Source organism: Pagrus pagrus, assembly GCF_965226575.1.
Source record: "Pagrus pagrus genome assembly, chromosome: 23".
NCBI lineage: Eukaryota > Metazoa > Chordata > Actinopteri > Spariformes > Sparidae > Pagrus > Pagrus pagrus.
Window position 1 is genome coordinate 19136839 of NC_140205.1, and position 18554 is coordinate 19155392.

An 18554-nucleotide genomic window follows, 5' to 3' on the forward strand; every position below is an offset into this window, starting at 1 on the left:
GCGATGATCCGATTCCCAAATTCCCCAGATCCCAATCTGACAAGTATCTGTGGGATGTGCAGGAACAAGAGGCCCTACCTGCCAACCCACAGGACCTGAAGCATCCATTACCAATGTGCTAATGTCAGACAACACAGGACACCCCCAGAAGTCTTGTGTCTCTGCCTCGATGTGTCAGAGCTGTTTTGGCGACACAAGGGGAACCTGCACTATATTAAGCCGGTGGGTTTAATATTGTGGCTCATCCATGTAAATTGACTATTGGTCTTCTTGATTACAAAAAAATCGATTTCTCCTGAAAAAAACTATATCTGTTGATCCCTATCCTTGCGTCCAAGTGGACGTTCTTGCCAAATTAAAAGAATTTCCCTCAATTTGCTCCTGAAATCAGAGCAAAGGCAAAGAAATCAGTGTCCTACTACTATGCACGAAAAAAAAAGTATTTAAAAAGTGTCATCCAACAGATTCTGAAGGCAAAAGTGTGTCTGTTAAAAAAAAAAAAAGGATTTACGCTAACAGCAAGGGACAAGACGCGAGAATCTTTCAAACGTGGATGGCAGTGAACAGTCTCTCCACGGAGGTATTTATAGCGTTGCACCCAGTCGTTCACAGGTAAAGTGACAGAAGTAGCTGTGCGATAAAAGAGATCTTAACAGAGAAGTTCAAAGTCTGTACACTTTCTCAGCACTTCATGATTGTGCCCGCTGGTCGGATTGTTGGTTTCGGAAAGTTTCTCAAAAATAGGCAGCTGCAGGGATTCTAGGGAGTCTAATGGAAACAACTTCTATAAAAACATGTTCTGAAGTGTTCTAGGTCCTCAAATCAAGCAAAACCTTGGTGAGATCTACATGTAGGTTGAGTAATTACTGTGTTAGGCTTAAGAGTCAGCAAGCAAAATCAACATTATATGAGAGTTCTGCAGTGTCTTACTTTTATTTCCAGTTCTGGTCTTTCAGGTTATAAAATAGGGATTTGAGTTGGTGTTGGCTTGTTGGTGTGGTGAAGTAGTCTCTGTTCTAATCACTGCTGGAGGGGCCTCTCTGGTCCTCTGTGTGCTGTTCTTCTCAACAGCTTCTTATGCGATGGCTCCTCTCACTCCCTACAGGCTAATTGGCCCTAACTCGATCTGAAACGGCAGATAGGTTCACCCATAATGCCTAGCGTTGATATCTATCCGCTGGGGGCTGCTCCTCTGTGTTTCAGCAAAAGCAGCTCACTGACTATGTGTGTGTGTGTGTGTGAGAGAGAGAGAGAGAGAGAGAGAGAACGAGACAGAGTGTGTGTTTAGGTAGTGAGGGGATGAGCGGGGGTAGCAGTGACTGCATGTCTGCTTGTGCACCAGTCTGTGTGTGTGTGTGTGTGTGTGTGTGCATATAGGTGGTTGTGATGGCTTGTGTCTGTCTACAAGTGCGTGCCAGACTGTCTGCATGGTACAGTGCAAACACACTGAGCGCTGGCTGTTCCCAAATGTCACTCTGTGCTGTGCAGGTTGCCTGGCAGCATGTCGAGGTTGAGCGAACACGCTAATTTGATGAGAAGCCACGCTGAAGTGGAATTGATGCAGATTTGCTCACTCTTTATCCAGATTATCATAATTTCAGACCTTATTATGTAAGATTAATATTGGAAGTAACAAATCCCATTACTGTAATTGCTGTAGTCTGGGAGGTGTCTCTGTCAGCTGTGTGGCACAACATCACCACGAAAAGGTAAATGTCAGTCTGTGAGGAGCAGACACTGGCTTTTATAGCTTTTTAAAGATTTTGTGGGCATTGACGTGTTTTACTAGACTCCATGCTGTGGCAAATGATTCTATAAAACAGTAATCGCATTGGCATGAGACAAAAATATTCTAAAATTATTGTTCTGCTACAAATCCTGCCTTTAAAGTACAGTGTTACGTTTAGTGTCACATACCCACTGCTATTTCTACAGCCATCTTTGTTGATGTATTGGATTATATTGCAATTCACAGTAGTACAATGTGAGGTATGTAAAGGAGGTGCAAATATACCAGTGTGTATCATGCAATGCATTACATTAACACTGTGATTTGTAGTAAACTCTGTATATAAATGACAGTTAATCCCATTGTACTGATGCCTGTGAGGAAAGGTCTCTCATTCTGTGCCTTGCCCTCCATAGGGAGGTCAGGTCCAGCTCCAGACTGGCTCCGTAGGAGTCGCTGACCACTACTGTCGTGGCGATATGAGCTGGCAGTATTTTCTGGCTGAAACACCAGTCAGTATGGTGGTGTGTGTAAAGTTGGGGTAGTTAAAAATAATGAGCTGCGTGGGTTGGCTTTCTACCAGTCGTCTCAGCTGGTGATACCATGAAGCTCAACAGAACTTTATCTGTCTCTACAAAGAACCATCAGTGTTCACATAAACGAATATTTACCTCCGGCTGCTGACAGAAACCTGAGGGGTGAAACAGCCAGGCCACCATCTGGAAATAAAGGTGTTCATGGTGCTGTCTGAGCATATACTGTCAAATTTGAAAATTGGACTTGTTTTTTATTGATCATGGCTGATATTGCACAATAGATGTTTTAAATTTATAGGAATAGTTCACTCTAGAACGAAATTCAGTCATTATCGACTCACCCTCATGCTGATGAGAAGTCCGGTGTAGTTTCTTATTCCTCAAAGTGCAGCTGGAGACCTGCGGGGGTACCCTCCTGCAGCAAAAATCCATATAACGGGCGGCAATGGTGTCCGAGACGAAAAGGTCCATAAAACTACACAAAAACTTTGTAATATTCCTCATACTGCTCGTCCGCTGCCATCCAAGTGTCCTGAAGTGGCGACATCCAGAGTTTACTCGAAACAACGTCATTAAGTACATTTTTCTAGCCTAAACAGTCACTATGCTATGTTTACACGGAGGCACGCTCCACGTTCACGCGAGTCTCCCTCACAGCCGATTGCACTACGGAAGCCGCGCCAGACAAGATCAACAGAACTCGCGATAGATACACACCGGTATTTACATCCTGCTGTGAGTGACCGAGCAACACACAAACACAAGAGGGATCTGCCTGCACTACTGATTTGAAACTTTGAAACTCACAGCAGGATGTAAATACCGGTGTGTATCTATCGCATACCACGTGGTATCGCTCCTGTCTGCCGGATCTGAGCAGGCCACGAGCAGGCCATACCACGGCCAGATGTCAGCCGAGAGCCAATTAATGGAATGGAATAAACCAGAAGTAGTCCAAGTCTGGGCCATAGGTCATTCTATTCTGGTGGGCTGGATCTGGCCCAGACTTGGGCGAGATGTGGGCCAGATGAACGTGTCTGGCGTTGGCCAGATCTGGGCCACAACAACTTTGCTATCTCGGCTGTCCCCATCAAGTGAATCTCTGAGAACATGGAAAGTGCAGAGTTTGTGGGGCAAAAATCAGTAAAGCTTCACAACACTTAAACTAGATTCTTCTGCTTTATTGGGATTTTACTGCTGTTTTACCCCCCGACATGTCCACCAATCAGAAGTCACCAGATGTTGTATGATGGTTTGAAGCGCCCTCCTGGTCGTATGCTACAGTTGAACAGCTGAAACCACGCTGCACAGGAATTTGAAGGACATTACATGTGAAGCGCAGTACTCACCTCTGACCTTTCGACCACACCAATGGTGGTCGCTGCTGTGTCTTTGTTGAACAACACAACAGAGAAGGGGACTGAAGGTCAGAGATGTGATTCAAGTCCGTGACCCGGCACATTCGAGGTGTGTGCTTTGGTCCACCGGTCCACCTGTCCACCTTTTTCTGTTTTTCTCCCTCTAATGAACGTCGGCGCTGCCACGCTTCAGCTCCTCCTCTGTGTCCTCTCCATGCATTGTTCACAGTTTCTCTGGAAGTTGGTGTGATAGTAATGGGAGCTGCTTCATGAATCATTAAGCACATTTTTCTACAATAGAGTGCGATTTGGCTAAATGGATGTGGATGAGAGCTTTTCCATCTTATCTGTATTATTTAACGAGGAATGGTTGGAGGATGGATGGCCGGGATCGCGGCGTGCGAGCCACAGCGAGTAGCCACATTCATTCTCATCACTCCCCGTCCGTCTCCGTCTCTCTCCTCTCTCATAATTTCTTTTATCTTGTTTTTCCTCCGCTCCTCCATTCTTTATGCCTCCCTTTTAGCATCGCCAGTTATTCCTTCCTGCACTCGCTGTCTCTTTATCTCTGTCTCTCTCTCCCTGAGGATTTGTATCTAATCAGCCTTCTGACAGAAATGTAATTATTGTACTAATGGTATATTTTATTCCAGAGAGCTTCATGGCACACTGCCATGACAGCTAAGCATAAATAAATTGTAACCACGGAGTGTTATTCCAACTTCAGATGCACTGTACAATAAAGTAAGGGCCGTGTTTTAACCGTGTTAGTACAGTACAACGACAAGTGCAAAGTGGTGGTTCTTGGGCGCACGGGCTGTGTGGGCGTCTCCACCTACTATTTTGGTTCAGCAGCGCAAAGTGCAAAAGAGCCGGGTGAAGTGGGATAAAGATTGGAGGGTGTGATGATTAATGAATACACTCAGCCAATCACATCACTTTACATTTTAAGCATTATTCGGTTGTTCCTGTGCAGGTATTCACTTTGCTCTCGTTGACAAAATCATCATTCTGAGACTGTCTATTCTCAGCTCAACATCTAAGCCGTATTTTCGGCGAGAAATACCACCAACTCACTTTGCGCTGCCTCATTGGAATGAACCTCCCACCTGTTTGTTCCTCTCCTCCTACCTGTGCAGTGTGTACGCTGTGTTTTGGCACCAAAATACACACAGATGAATTTCAAGGTCAGGGAAATACCAAACTGTCAGACCCTGCTGCTTGTGCTGGGTGTTGCGCTGTTACAAAAATAGGGCCCTACAAGTATTTGGCTTGAATATTGTACGTCTTGTCCTGAGGATGGTTCTGTAGAAAGACAATGGAGGGATTAAAATGGAAAGGGATGGAAATCTGTCAGCAGATCATGTGGAGATGTCCCATTACAGCTGTAATGTTTGTTCAAAGGAAACACATGATGGGACTAGAGAATGAGGTCAGGTTATTAGTAATCATAAACAGGAGTTTTTTGCTGTGGACAGACCAACAGAATGAAGCACATTACCATTTCTTCCCCTGCGAGAGGGGCAAAAACAACGAAACAGATATTGTTGTGATGACCAAGTAAATCTTCTTCAAAGGATAGTAGATAATTTCCTGTTCGACAGAATGATTGGCCAGGACTATGAAAATGTCTGAAAAGTTGAGTGAGGACTGGATTACATTTGTTGGAGGAACATTTAAAACAACCTCCAAAACTTTCAACTGATAGAAGTGTGTATGGCAGATGTGTTTTGAACCCACAAAAAATTTGAATAACGTAAAGTTCTTCATGAGTTCCTATCAGTAGCTGTTGTCTCCTGAACTTGAACCTGAACACACTCTTTCTCAGGTCATAAAACTATTCTTTTTTCCTGTGATGATGATGACAGGCCACAAAAAGCTTGTATAGAGTCAACTCTGGACTCTCTGATGTGTGCCTGGGCGTATGTGTTCACACTCGTGTCAACGCGTTGGCTTGCATGTACAGTCCACAGCATGCGATCTACACAGATCCTGGCGAACATGGGCAGATGATGACATTTACACGCTAACCCCTGTGGCTATGCTTACTTTGCAGTGAGGGTATACTGACACACAGATCTGCTGGATAACAACTGAGTATAATTGTCGCAGAGCCTGGCTCAGTCTAAATTACTAGGAACCCCCGAAAATTAGCAATTGCCACAATAGTTATAATAATAACTACTCACCTTGTCCTTCACCCTGGAGCAAAACACTCTCACCAGTTTTGTGTGAGATCTCTGCATGATCTTATATTGCCATGTTGGTGTAATAATTAATGTTGCTCCAGGGCCATCATTGAAACTGACCAATCAAATTTTATTTGTAAAGTCATAGCTGAGTGACAAATGTTGGGAAAATATGCACATGGGAGAAGGTGTCCTTTCAAACAGCTGTTTGACATTGTGAAAGTGTTTATTTTGATGCAAACCATCTTTTTTTGTTGCCTAAACCAAACCGAGTATTTTAGTTTCCTAAACCTAACCAAAAAGAGACGGAAACCTGAAACGAAATGGAAAATAATAAGTGAATTAGTGTAAAAATAATGTGAACAGTATAATAATGTGTTCCAAACAGGATACAAACTACAGTCTTCTGAGTGAGAGTCCTGTACATAACCCGCTCAGCCACAACAGCTTACTCCAGGTTTGGGTTTTGTACAGTACATAGAAATGATGGTCCTGGAGCAACATTAAAGTTTAATATGGTTGGTTTTGAAGCCAAACTTCATTAACAGTAATGGGAAAAACATTAGAGTAAATGTACCTAAATAATTCCACTCAATTCCAAAGAGATACCATGTGAATTATTAGAAGAAGATGTATAAAATGTGAAAATAATTTTAAAAATTGTCATTTAAAAGGTAAAGCTGTTTATTAAAGGCACATAATTCTGACATACGGTATATTTCACAAGACGTGGAGTTCTACTGCAGGTCTGAGATTCACCTCTGCACCTCTAATATTGAGTGAAAGCTTCACATGACACTGTTACCTGAATGATCAGTCAGGACCAGAATACACATCTGATATGAATAATTCAGCAGGCAAGCCATAAATAGATTTACTGTAGTGGCAACAGACGCGAGGGCTTTGATCCTTTTTGAAGAATAAGCGGCTGTGAAAACCTCCCGGTTGTTGCATCAGACATCCAACAGTGTTACAGATTAGCGGCACGCTGTCGAGTGGAGGTCATCCCGCCAGAATAAGCTGGTTTTGATTTGTGACTCTTGATTTCTCCTAAGTGCTGTCAACGCTTTGCCTCCAAACACTCACGGTAATATATTCAGGTTAATGCTGGCTGAGAATCATCAGTACTGATTTAATTTCACATTTAAAGTCAGAAGTTTTGTTGCACTTGAACGGACACAAGGTGGTGAACCTTCTGCAGTGATGAACTGGTAAATACCAGTGGAAAGCTATTTCTGTCATACCTTTAAATGATTATATGTAGCGTTAGCACAAGGCTTTAGGACACCGCAACAGATAAATAATTCATCTCTCGGCCAATTATTTTGCACATAGCTCCCATGGGTGGAGACAAACTGAGCGCTATATTTCCCTGTGACACAGGAAACGAGCTGTGTCAGTTTGAAAAGGTGGTGTTTCACATTTAGCCGTGGGACACTCATCAGTCACAAGGCTCAGATCCCAGACCAGCACAGGCCTGATAAAAAAAAAAAAAACCTCTGCCTTGACCTTCATTTGCATTAACATTCAGGTTTCTAGGCTTCCTGTCTGCCTGTGTGTGTGTGTGTGTGTGTGTGTGTGTGTGTGTGTGTGTGTCCCTGGAGCTGGTAGAGGTGAGAGGGGAGTGTGACTACGACTACATCACACATGAATTTATTCATTGTTAAGGTTGTCGAGCCCGGGAGACTTGTGGAACGAGCCCAGGTCTTCTCCATTCGGCAGGGACGTCAAATTCCAATTTAGAGGAAATGTGAGTGATGGCGGTCGACAGTCGAAACTCACATCAGACCAATGATTATCTCACCTTCAAATCACTGCAGGTGATGTTTGTGAGGTGACCTTTCCGGTGTTGGACAGTGAACCATAACTGAGTGGGGTTAGAGTAATCAGATTACTTTTTTTCAATAACCAGTAGGGTTTACAATTTGGGAGTTACTGAATCAGATGACTCACTTCGATATTTTGGGTGGTCAGCTTGTTTGCTGTCTTACCAGGAGTTTGTTGGAGATAGAGGGACTGAGAGCAGGAGGATTCAGGTAGTCTTCACCAAAAGAAGAGGAAAAAACGATGGCCCTGAGTCGGGATGGGACGATGTAAGATTTTATTACAGATCGCATAGGAAAGAAAAAATCAGAATACGTTAAATATCTTAAGTTTCCATGATCAGGATAATAGTAAATCAGGATAATCATGAATATCCTCATGAGTGACCTGAAAAGCTCTCTAGCCTGTTAATGCACAGTCCTAAAATTTCCTGATTTATTTTGGATTGCAAGTGGGAGACCACATCTTTCCGAGTGTAAGCCTGTCACCATGGCTGGAGGCCTGGCTCGTCCAAGGCATCCCCATTTAAGAGTTATATTGTCCCAGCCCATTGTATTGTGAAATTGGTCCAACCCAAAGACGTTATATTGCATGTATGAAATTGCTCTGGATTCCAAATTGAAAAGAACAACAGGGTAACGAGGTGCCCACCTGCAGGATCTGCCAGAGGAAGGTGTCGGCCCTACGGACCAACACCTCCAATTTGCACTCCCATCTTCATGACTGCCACCCAGTCTTTGATTGTTTTTCACTCTAAAGGAGAAAAGATGTGTCCCATCTGTGGTGGAAAAAAAACTTTCTCGACAAAGTGTAAGGTAAAGCACTTCCACTATGTTTTTATGTAATGGTAAGAGTTTTCCACATATTTTGAGGATTATTGGGATAATACAGTGAATTGCAATTATTTTGTCCAGGATATTTGCAATCTGAAAGGTTCCCGTCATCCTATGCCTAACTCTGAGAGCTCAATGCACTGCAACTCAAGAAAATACATGCAGACAAAACACAAGCAAACAAAGAAAATCAAAGTCACCAATTCAAGAAGACACGTAGAAAACGTAACCAAATATGGCAATGCCATGAGTAGCACACGACAGACATGAAAGTCAATATTAGCACCCCCTGGGAACAGTTTCCATCGGCTACTTCCAGGGTTTTCCGTGTTTTGTCTACTTGCAAGTATTTGCTTCAGTTGCAGCGTGCTGAGCTCTCCTGTTTTAGTCACTTCAGGGACATAACAAAAATACTCAGACAGCTCAGTTAACATGCAAGACAGAAGAGTTGTCAACTTGGAGTATGGTGTAAAAGTCGGAATGAGCTAAAAAAAAGAAATTAAAACAAATCTTAAAACTTGTTTGATGCATAAAGACAGATCTCAAATCTATTTCTTGTGACTGATGTTCTCATTCCATCACGTTACTGTGTGAGGCTCTAGGAGTCAGGCATATCAAACAACACACACACACACACACACACACACACAAATGTTGGAAGTTTTCACCCAGGCATCAATATTGAAACTCAAGCCCATCATGACACTCTATAGCCTGCCTGTATTACATTCTCACTGACCTTTAGTGGGTCAACACTAAGTCCCACAAGGGATTATATCACTGGCCGGACTTCTCTATATGGCATGCTGCTATACTCACTCACAGTGTGCCCGTGGGCGTCCATCTTGCTGAGCATAATAGCAAAGTGGGACCTGCAATTTCAAGAGGCCTGAGGGGGGAGAGAGGGCTGTGCAGGAGCCAGCTCTGCCCTGCAATCAGACTTGAGCAGGGGCCTCCCTGCTGTCCAGCTGGGGACGAGGTAATAACAGGAGTCCTGCTGGGAGAGGTTTCATCAGGCTGATTGGTAAAGGACACCATTTTCTTGCTTTCTTCACTAGACTCCGTGAGAAAACTACAGAAGAGCGCACGGCCACTGTACATGGGGCACGGGCTTTACCAGCTGAGCTGCTGCGACGCCCCAGACCTGAACTTCAGGGAAGTTGTTTTGATATAAACGACAGCTGACTGCTCAAGAGCTGAAAATGGTGAATGTTTACATATTCCTGACAAGCGACCTCCTGCTGTCGTGTGAGTAGTGACTGTTATCTCTCAGATGCAAAGGCGGATGTAGCGTGATCTTGTTAAGCTGCCACCAAACAGCGGGAGGTTCAGGCCGTTCACATTCTCTCTCACAAACAGTCGGTTTGGGTTTATTTTATCTGTGATCATCCCCAAACCTTAGTTTCAAACAAACCTTTACGGTGGAGTTAGAAGATTGTAATTGGTCATTGGAATAACACTTGGTTTTACGGGTTATTTCATCTTCAGCTCCTGCATACGGTCCATCTAAAGCCAGCAGATGCGGAGCTGAAATCTCTGCATATGTCAGTTCAAATGAGCACCATGATTTCACAATGTAAAACTGTCAAGAATTGCAACCGAGAGCACTGATGGCAGTACGGAAGATCTGCAGAAGCTGTCTTCACTTTAACTTTGTTGCAGGCTGTCATATCACCCTGCACCTGCATGCGTCTGAATGTCTAAATGTGTAAACCCTCGCTGCTTCCAGTTGGTGTAACGGACACTGAGTGCTGCCAGACGAAATGAGGGTAAAGAGTTTCAGGTACGAGTCTCTGGTTCCGTTCAGCGTTGTTTCGAGAACGTCGTGTTGTCAAAACACATCAGCATTCAGCTCAGGGCCGATGGGTGCAGGCGTTGTCGGATCTGGCCTTGTCTTTTGTCACGGCGCGCCTCAGCCGCCACTTACACGTTCCTCATCGCCATAGCAACAGTGGTTTTCCCTACCTCGTCTCTCAGCGAGAGCCACGGCCCTGAAGATGTTGAATAATGCTGATCTGCTGTGGGATTCGGTGAATGGAGCAGACACAGTGTGATGAGTTTGTCATGGAAAAATGAGAGATCTGCCGTTCAACATGATTCAATTCATCAGACGCAGACATGGCGAGTGATTCGAGCCCTTGGCTGTGAAAATGATAACAAATCCACAGATTAGATCCCTGGGATTTTTAGGCTGCAAAACCATTAAGTTCACATTTTGAGTTGTCACAGACAATAACCTGGATTACTATACGCCACAGGAAACAAAAGCATGTGTAGCCTACTGTGTGTACATTCTTCAACAGTAAAAGCAGTAATAGTGTTATATAAACATGTGCTGGCATATATTTATGGATTTGCTTACTGGTGTTAAAAGTGACAGTTTCCTATATGTCGGTTCATTTAGGGGTCAGTGTTAATCTGACCGGGTTTGTTTTGTATGTCTTATAGAGACCACAGAGTATCCATACAGCCACAGGTCTGATTCCTGGACAGCGTGAAGAACACATTATCAGCAAACAAATACTTTAACTAACAGATCATTTTAAAATGGATATATGACAACTTTCAACTTTTCCCTCACGTAGTGTTCCCCTGTGGTTTTGCTGTTAGCGCTGCTGTTGCAAAGGCAACGTTAGCAACATGGCTGAAAAAATCATAAGAATTCCAATTTGACCCAGAAACCTTGATCTCAGTGCAATGAAAAAGCAGTCTTATATGAAAGCGAGTCTTATACAGAATCAATTTATAAGCGAATGGTGTCATTTTTCTACAGTCGTTACACTTTGCAATCACTATTTACATCAGAATGATAAATTGAAGCAAAAAGTTGTCTATTGTCTATCCAAGAGTTGGCCCAAATAGGGGCAGTGTATCACTAGAGTAGGCTAACCGCTATGCGTAAGCTAGTTAGTTCAGTTAGCCGTGCAGCTAGTAGTCCAGTCTGGGAGCTGTGAGCACCAGGAAAGTGTATATGCCACTAGCACAGAAGCTTTGGACCAGGACAGGCGTTAGTCATGTAGGCCTACCAATATTTTTTCTTATGCTACTATAGCCAGATAAAGTATCAAACCACCTGTTAAAAGGCACCAGAATACATTAAACGACATCTATTCTATTTAAACATTTTCTAGGGGAGAACCCCACCTGTCCTAGCTGCATTTTAAATGCTTCCTCCGCCCACAGCTGAAGGTAAATCCTCTCTTAGGGTTAATGCACCTGTCTCACATTCCCTGCGCAGTGAAGGCTATCTACCTCTGCTGTATTTCACAAAAATTCATGAGTCCAGTGCGAAATTGCATAAAACTGCAGCCCCATTCCAGAGCTATCAGCTTTGACCTTGAACCAACGTGTGAGATGTCACCGCATAGTTTATTAATCAGAGCCTGGAGGTACCTTCTCCCCTGTTGATCTGATAAACGGCAAACTGGTATAATTCATATCATTCACATCATCACGTGGGCGCACCTGTGCCGCGACGAGGGGGAGGAGAACGTTTTACCCAGACTGCTCTGCCTCGGACCCTGCCAGCCCAGCTATTTGTGTGTGACCCACTTTGCTTTCTGCTTTTGGCTAAATTAAGCCGATGAAATCTGGAGCAGGAAGCTCGTCAGAACACAAATAATAGCAAAGTGACAGATAACAGGCTCATTAATCGCAGACAGCACATGTTGTTTCTAGCTGGTTGTGATTGAAGGGAATGGCTGCGGAAGTCAGCGGGAGGTGGTGTGTGTGTGTTCAGAGCGTTTGCGTGTGGACTCGGGCACACACAAAGGGGATATGTATAGCGGTTTGACTAGGCTTGTTTCTCTCTTTTATTCCTACTCTCCATATAATTGCATGTTTGTTTCTTTTAAATGACAATAATGTATTCATGTATTCAGGAAAGCTTGGGAGGGCTGAGCAAATGCCTGCCAACTAGGCTTTTAATCACAACAGAAAAAAAGGCCGGATACTGACATCAGTTTCTACACTGTAGCACAGAGGCTGACACACACACACACACACACACACACACATTCACGCACACAAATCATATGTTTCTCTCCTCTTAACTGCAAATTGATGACAGGAGGAAGGAGCACTCTGGTCTGTGTTTTACTAAGCTGGATGTGCTACTTTGCTTTGTGTGTTCTTTTCCAAACGCCCAACACATGGCAAAAGTGGTAATCATCCATGTTTGTGCAAATGTTGGCACGTGAAGAGATTTACTGGTGTTTTTACATGTTTTAGTCTGTGAACGCTCAGTTGACCAATTCCAGGTTTTGTCTCAACAAAGCGAAGACAAGTCAAAGTCAAGCCTTGACTTAAAATGTCAAAATCCTCGGATGAAATACATGGGGCACGTGACATGGCACCTACTGTATGGGCAGGGCAGAGCGGGGTTTCGATTGCTTCATGGAGTCCGTCTTTGTTGCGTGTGACTTCAATGTGTACATACTGAGTTTTGCCCAGTTATAATGTAGTATGCCCGCAAGATTGCTCTGTTGCGCAGCATTGCCTCTGGTACGATTGGGTACTTATTCTAGTTCTTGCTTGTTTTTACTTGTTGGCGTTTTGTGAAAAAAAATTAAAAATAAATGAAGAGACCAGCCACATGAAAAAAGAGATGAGTAGCTTCATCCCTGCATGGGTGCTCACAGCTTCCGAGATCAGTGGAGCAGCTTCAGTTGATTCAGTTGAACTTTGTTGGAATTTTTCAAAGGTGATGAATAAGTTTGTCGTCTTCGTCCTCTTCTAAAGTATAATGGACGCACTCTGGTGTGCGTGTGCTGTGGCAAGTGTGTTGCAAGGTATCCGTGCCCCATGTATTTTGGCTGTTAAGCAAGATTCTATGCAGGCCCTCAATCCAGCCCAACCCAGCTCATACCTGTGTCTTTAAGGCCTGACCTGACTGAGCTGCATTATTGCCAGATTTTATTCCTCATCCTGACCCCCAGTTCCCCAAGATAATGAAAGGCATTGGCTACAACTCCGACTCCGTTCCAATTTCACACCTAATTTTGAACTGCATGGAGCATTTCGAACAGAAATAAAGTGGTTCAGAACCTGAAACGTTGGTACCAAAAAGCTGTAGGTTTTTTGTGATCTGAAGTGCAAAACAAATTTGGGGTGTCATCCCCCAGATGTGCATTATGCGAAGTCCCCCACTGATGACTTACTCTTGATTACTAAGGTTCTGCTTTAGCTGATGGAAAAGGGGGCTGGTTCGCTACATAGTGTCAAATAATCTTGAACTGAGCCGGTTCAATAACCAGGATAACTTGGGGGGAAGGGGTAAGAGACTTATTCTGACTGAGCCAAGTGACTTTCTGTTGATGGCATCTAGAAGTGAGGTTGCATTGCTTTAAATTCTAATGTCACAGAGAGTCATTTAAATGAATTCATGGCATTACCGTACCATTTGTAATAGTTGTGTGCGTCATGTTATCCTGCAATACCTCGATATCACTGGCCACATCTGGATCCAGATGACTCTAAAGAAGACTTAAGTGACACTCAGGTCTTTATAATAACATTGCAAGTCTTTTAATATGCTACAAGCTGACCATTAAAGTGGCAGTAAAATATAAAAACTCTTCTAATAGTGTTTTTTACACATCTGAGAACAAGAAGTTTGAAGGGATAAGCCTAAGAATAGAATATGAAATAAGTTTGCCTGTCTTATTTTGTTCCATATGTTGGTCTATGATCCTCAAGAAGGCAAGATATGCTGAAAAGACTTTAGAAAAAGATAGCACTAAGGTTATACAGCTACCTGTCAGTCCGCATCTCATTAGAATAGGTATGAAACTTCTCTCAAGTCAAGTCTCATGACAGTCAACTTCATGAATGCAGTGGTCACTGACTAAGCCACTTTACCTATGAATCAGTTGATCAGTTAAGTGTCACAGGCTAGCTTCACACACATTGAAAATCAAACTCTATTTTAGTTTTCTGCATTTTAAGACATACTACGCGTTCCACATAATTTACTGAGACACTCGCTGTGATCCGTCAGTGCTATTTCTGTTTGTTTTGCTTTTATGCGGCAGCCAAAGTAGTAAGAGATGAGACTTCATGCCAGAAGCATTCCCCTTGGATGTCTGATTTTCGCAGTGTGTGTCTGAGCCACCTGGATGTTCAACTTGTCAATATTTTCCTGACAGAAGCAGTCCGTGTTGAATCAACCTAGAATAACACACTTCACACAAATATGAAACCATTCTGCTTCGCACGCTTCCAGCCAAAAGCACCTTGCATGTCCGCCCTCCTCCACCTCCACCTCCACCGACACAACAGCTCCCGATCCTGTTGTCAGACCCGTGCTTCCTCAGCTTAAGAGACAGCCGTGCCCTGAGCGCTTTGTGCCACGCCGAATCAAACACGTCACGGGCCACTGAAAATCAAGGCTGTTAAGTCAAATGAGGCAACTCGTCTTCCGTCGGAGCTTTGTCTTTCTGATCCTCCTCTGGTTCAGATTATCATGTTGGACTCTCAGATGTGTCCGAGCCTTGAAATGTGATTAATGTCACATTTAGTCTCTGAGGATTTGGGAGCGGGATTTGAATGGAGAATCAAAGGCACGGCGTCTTTTATCAGGAATATGGGCAGTGTGTGTCCCCAGTGGGATATGGGTGTAAGTAACGGCATCTTTTGGGCTATTAAGATTAGCGTCGGATTGAATAGTGGCAACTTTCTTTAGAGGCTGGGGTGGCTCAGGGGTAAGGAAGGCATCCTACAACCCTACGGTAACGTTTGGAAAAGGAAGAGATAAAAGCTGTCTTTCTGCTGGTGTCAAAGTTTCAACTGTTTCCAACAGAAAATATATAAATGTTTATTTATATGTAAATAAACATTTACAGCATTTTTTTTTATGCATTCTCAAATAAATCAACCATGAGGCTTCAAAACAAAGCAAAATTGAACACTTATCAGTTATTCAAAAAGTAAGTCAATAAATAATTAAAATCTTTGATAAAATAAATTAAAACTTAATTAAATCCACTCCTCTGTTTATCTCTGAACTGCTCATTCAATCTTCATTTCCCTTCCTTCATGTAATCATGATTTATTAGTTCCCCGTTTTTCCTGTGCAACATTTCCCATTTTCCTCTCCTCATTTACAATTTCCCTCATGCATAAATAATGAGATGTGCATGTATGTCCAGAGCAGTGATTAGTCTAGGGTCTGTGTGTGTGTGTGTTTGTGTGTGTTGGTGCCAGGAAGTTTGAGCGTTGTGTTGCTTCAGTACACAATGGTCCAGACCTCTAAATATATCCTTTTATTATCCTTCCACAATATGAAGCTGTGGGCTTCCCCATAGAGCTAATAACAAATTAAATCTAGCAGTGTTTTACGATGTTAATGCCATGTGTGCATTCAGGTAATCAAGCAGAAAAACAGAAAAGGGAAAGAAGCTCCAGCAGCACTTGTAGAATATAGAACAGCTTTATTAGATTCATTATGTCAGCTTGTGGCCACAGGTTTATTACACTTTCTCTCTTCTCCATGCACCTTGGAGGTTGGTGAAGTTGTGCCAGAAACCTCTACTCGCTCCCAACGTGTCAAATACAGCAGCGTGGTCAGTGCCCCGGTGCTTCTAGGTTTGAAGCTGTAGGAACCCCTGGAGCAAGACTTCTTCAAGCGCCCCTCTAATGCAGTGGTATAAAGAGTGAGACGTGTCCGAGTCAGGGGCTGGTTGGGGTGGTTGGATGGGTCATACACTGGACTTTACCCCGAGACTGAGGTTTGCATCCTGTTTTTGACCTGCGTTGCATTACGTAAGTGACATACTTACATCACTTAGGCTGCGTTATGTAAGTTACAGCACTGAATGTAGCTATTTTAACCCAAAAGTTCCTAAGGTAGCCAAGTATTTCTTTATGACTAAACCTAATCAAACCGCAATCGTTTGACAATGTTAATAACACTCAATAGTCCTAATATCAGTGTATGAATGTGTGTGTGAATGGGTGAATGTGGCATGTGTTGTAAAGCGCTTTGAGCTGTCCGAGAGGACTGGAAAAGCGCTATATAAATGCAGACCATTTAATATGTCGTAATATTTGTTCGACAGGAAGCTTTATTTTTCAGTCTAACCAGACATTGCATATTATACATTAATGGTAACGTGTTCCTTTGCAAAACTGCTCGCTCATGGCCACTGACCTAGTACAGTATGTATGTGCACTGTATAGGCTGCTGCTGTAGCATCAATACTGTGAACTCATGTAATAGTAGCTTGAGCATTTAATGAATATATATACTGTATATTAAAAGCCTCATTATTATTATTATTTATTTATTTTTGCCATTGATTGAACATTCAAAAGAAGAGTGTAAAGCTTTTTATTTCTTTTTGACCCCCCTTTAAATTATTGATGTTGTCAGTTATATTTTTTCATGGTCCATAAAGGTTTGGTCAGTGTCAGTGATCCACACTAAATGCCTGCTAATCATAACCCCCCCTCAGATCATCACCAGCCCTCCGCTCAGTCCTGTCACGTCCTGGTCATTCAGCTTTTATGACGGAGACTCAGTGAACACATCAGCGCAGTCGTCGCTAATGTTTATGCTGCTATACTGTAGACGCTCCCACATAAACATCAGCTTTCATGAGTCAACGGCACACTTGAGCTATAGGCAAAGTGCTGAAATATTGATGGGCAGACGAACAGATGAAAGAGAGAGGCGGTGGGAGAGACAGAGGCGTATTGGTTATATTTAGTATCACAGTCTCCCCGGGATCTTCAAGCGGGTGTATTTTTGTCTGACTGGAGAGCTTGAATACAGCTTTTGTTTTATTTTGAGTGATGTTACGATAAGCACTCACATGCTGTCTGCCCGCTGCTCACTTTAATCTTTGTCTTAAATTCTTTGTTTTCCACCAGGCATGTTTTCGGGGCAACATTGACAGGCAACAGAGGAATACTTTGAATTTAATGAAGGCGTACAGGACAATGGTGGTGCTAGGAAATGCAATTGCCAGAATATATGTTGGCAATGTAGAGTTCATTTACACAAAACCTCGGATATGTTGAAACTTTACTTGTCTTTATGTTGCACTTTACGTTTCTTGCGGTTCAATTTTCAATTTTATTTTGTTGCAATGCTGTTCTTATGTGAGGTTAGGCACAAAAACACTTTTGGCTTGAGATTGTTTTGTAGAAATGTCAGTATGGTACTTCGCCTATGACACGTACAAATGTGAACGAATCAGGCGTTTGCAGAAATGTTAACTGCCAATATTTTATCCTGGCGACTGAGCTGTTCAATCAGCCCTGAGTTATGTCTGGGGGTCTCCTCTCAGGTCGCTTACCACCAAAAAAAATGTTCACCAAAGACAATAAGACAAGCCTGTACCTTACCATGTTTTACCAGCCACTCAGATTAGATAGAGCTTGTTTGCCAAACCTACAGTACCAACAACCTAACAAATAGCAACAAGTTTTTAGCTTGATAAAGCAAAGAATGGTGCTTCAGCAAATGATCATATCCTAAGATGTACCATTTTGTCCTTCCCTATGTCATAATGAGCTGCTTTCACAGTCAGCCTGTACGATCGTTGTTATTTTTTTAATGAGGACGAACCAGAATATTGGCTACTTTTGCAGTAAAAAATCTATAACGCTGCATGCAAGTGAACTGGACTGCTGGGAAGTAGCATTTCTAATAATTAAATTGTGTGGAATTGGATCAGAGCATAGAATTTGTATTACTCGCTGAAACCCTTTCCAGCATTTTAGGCTGTATCTAAGGCAATTATGATACGATATGTGGTATCAGTATCAGAACAACCCTATTTTATGCTTCATCATCATTTATTTTGCATTTCCTCCATAATACGTATTACATACTCATTGTTTGTAGGATATGTTTCACATACACAGTGTATGAGTACTCAATGACTACTTATGCAGCTGCTTCGACAAAAATTCAACTAGGTTGTTTAAAATGCCAAAGGTTACCACATTGTGTCATATCAGCCACATCTCCACTGTGATTTTAAAATCTGGCTTTCTCTTGACCCTTTGAGCCTCTGTGTAAATGAAGGCGGCTGGCAGGGATTCATTTGTCTGTACCTCCGCTCCCCCGCCCTCCCCTC

At 42.9% G+C, this 18554-nt stretch overlaps 1 protein-coding gene across 6 annotated transcripts in view; it reads left to right on the forward strand.

Annotated features, from left to right (window-relative positions):
- Positions 1–18554, forward strand: part of kcnc2 (potassium voltage-gated channel, Shaw-related subfamily, member 2) — a 95923-nt gene that overhangs the window by 47294 nt on the left and 30075 nt on the right. The window lies entirely within an intron of this gene.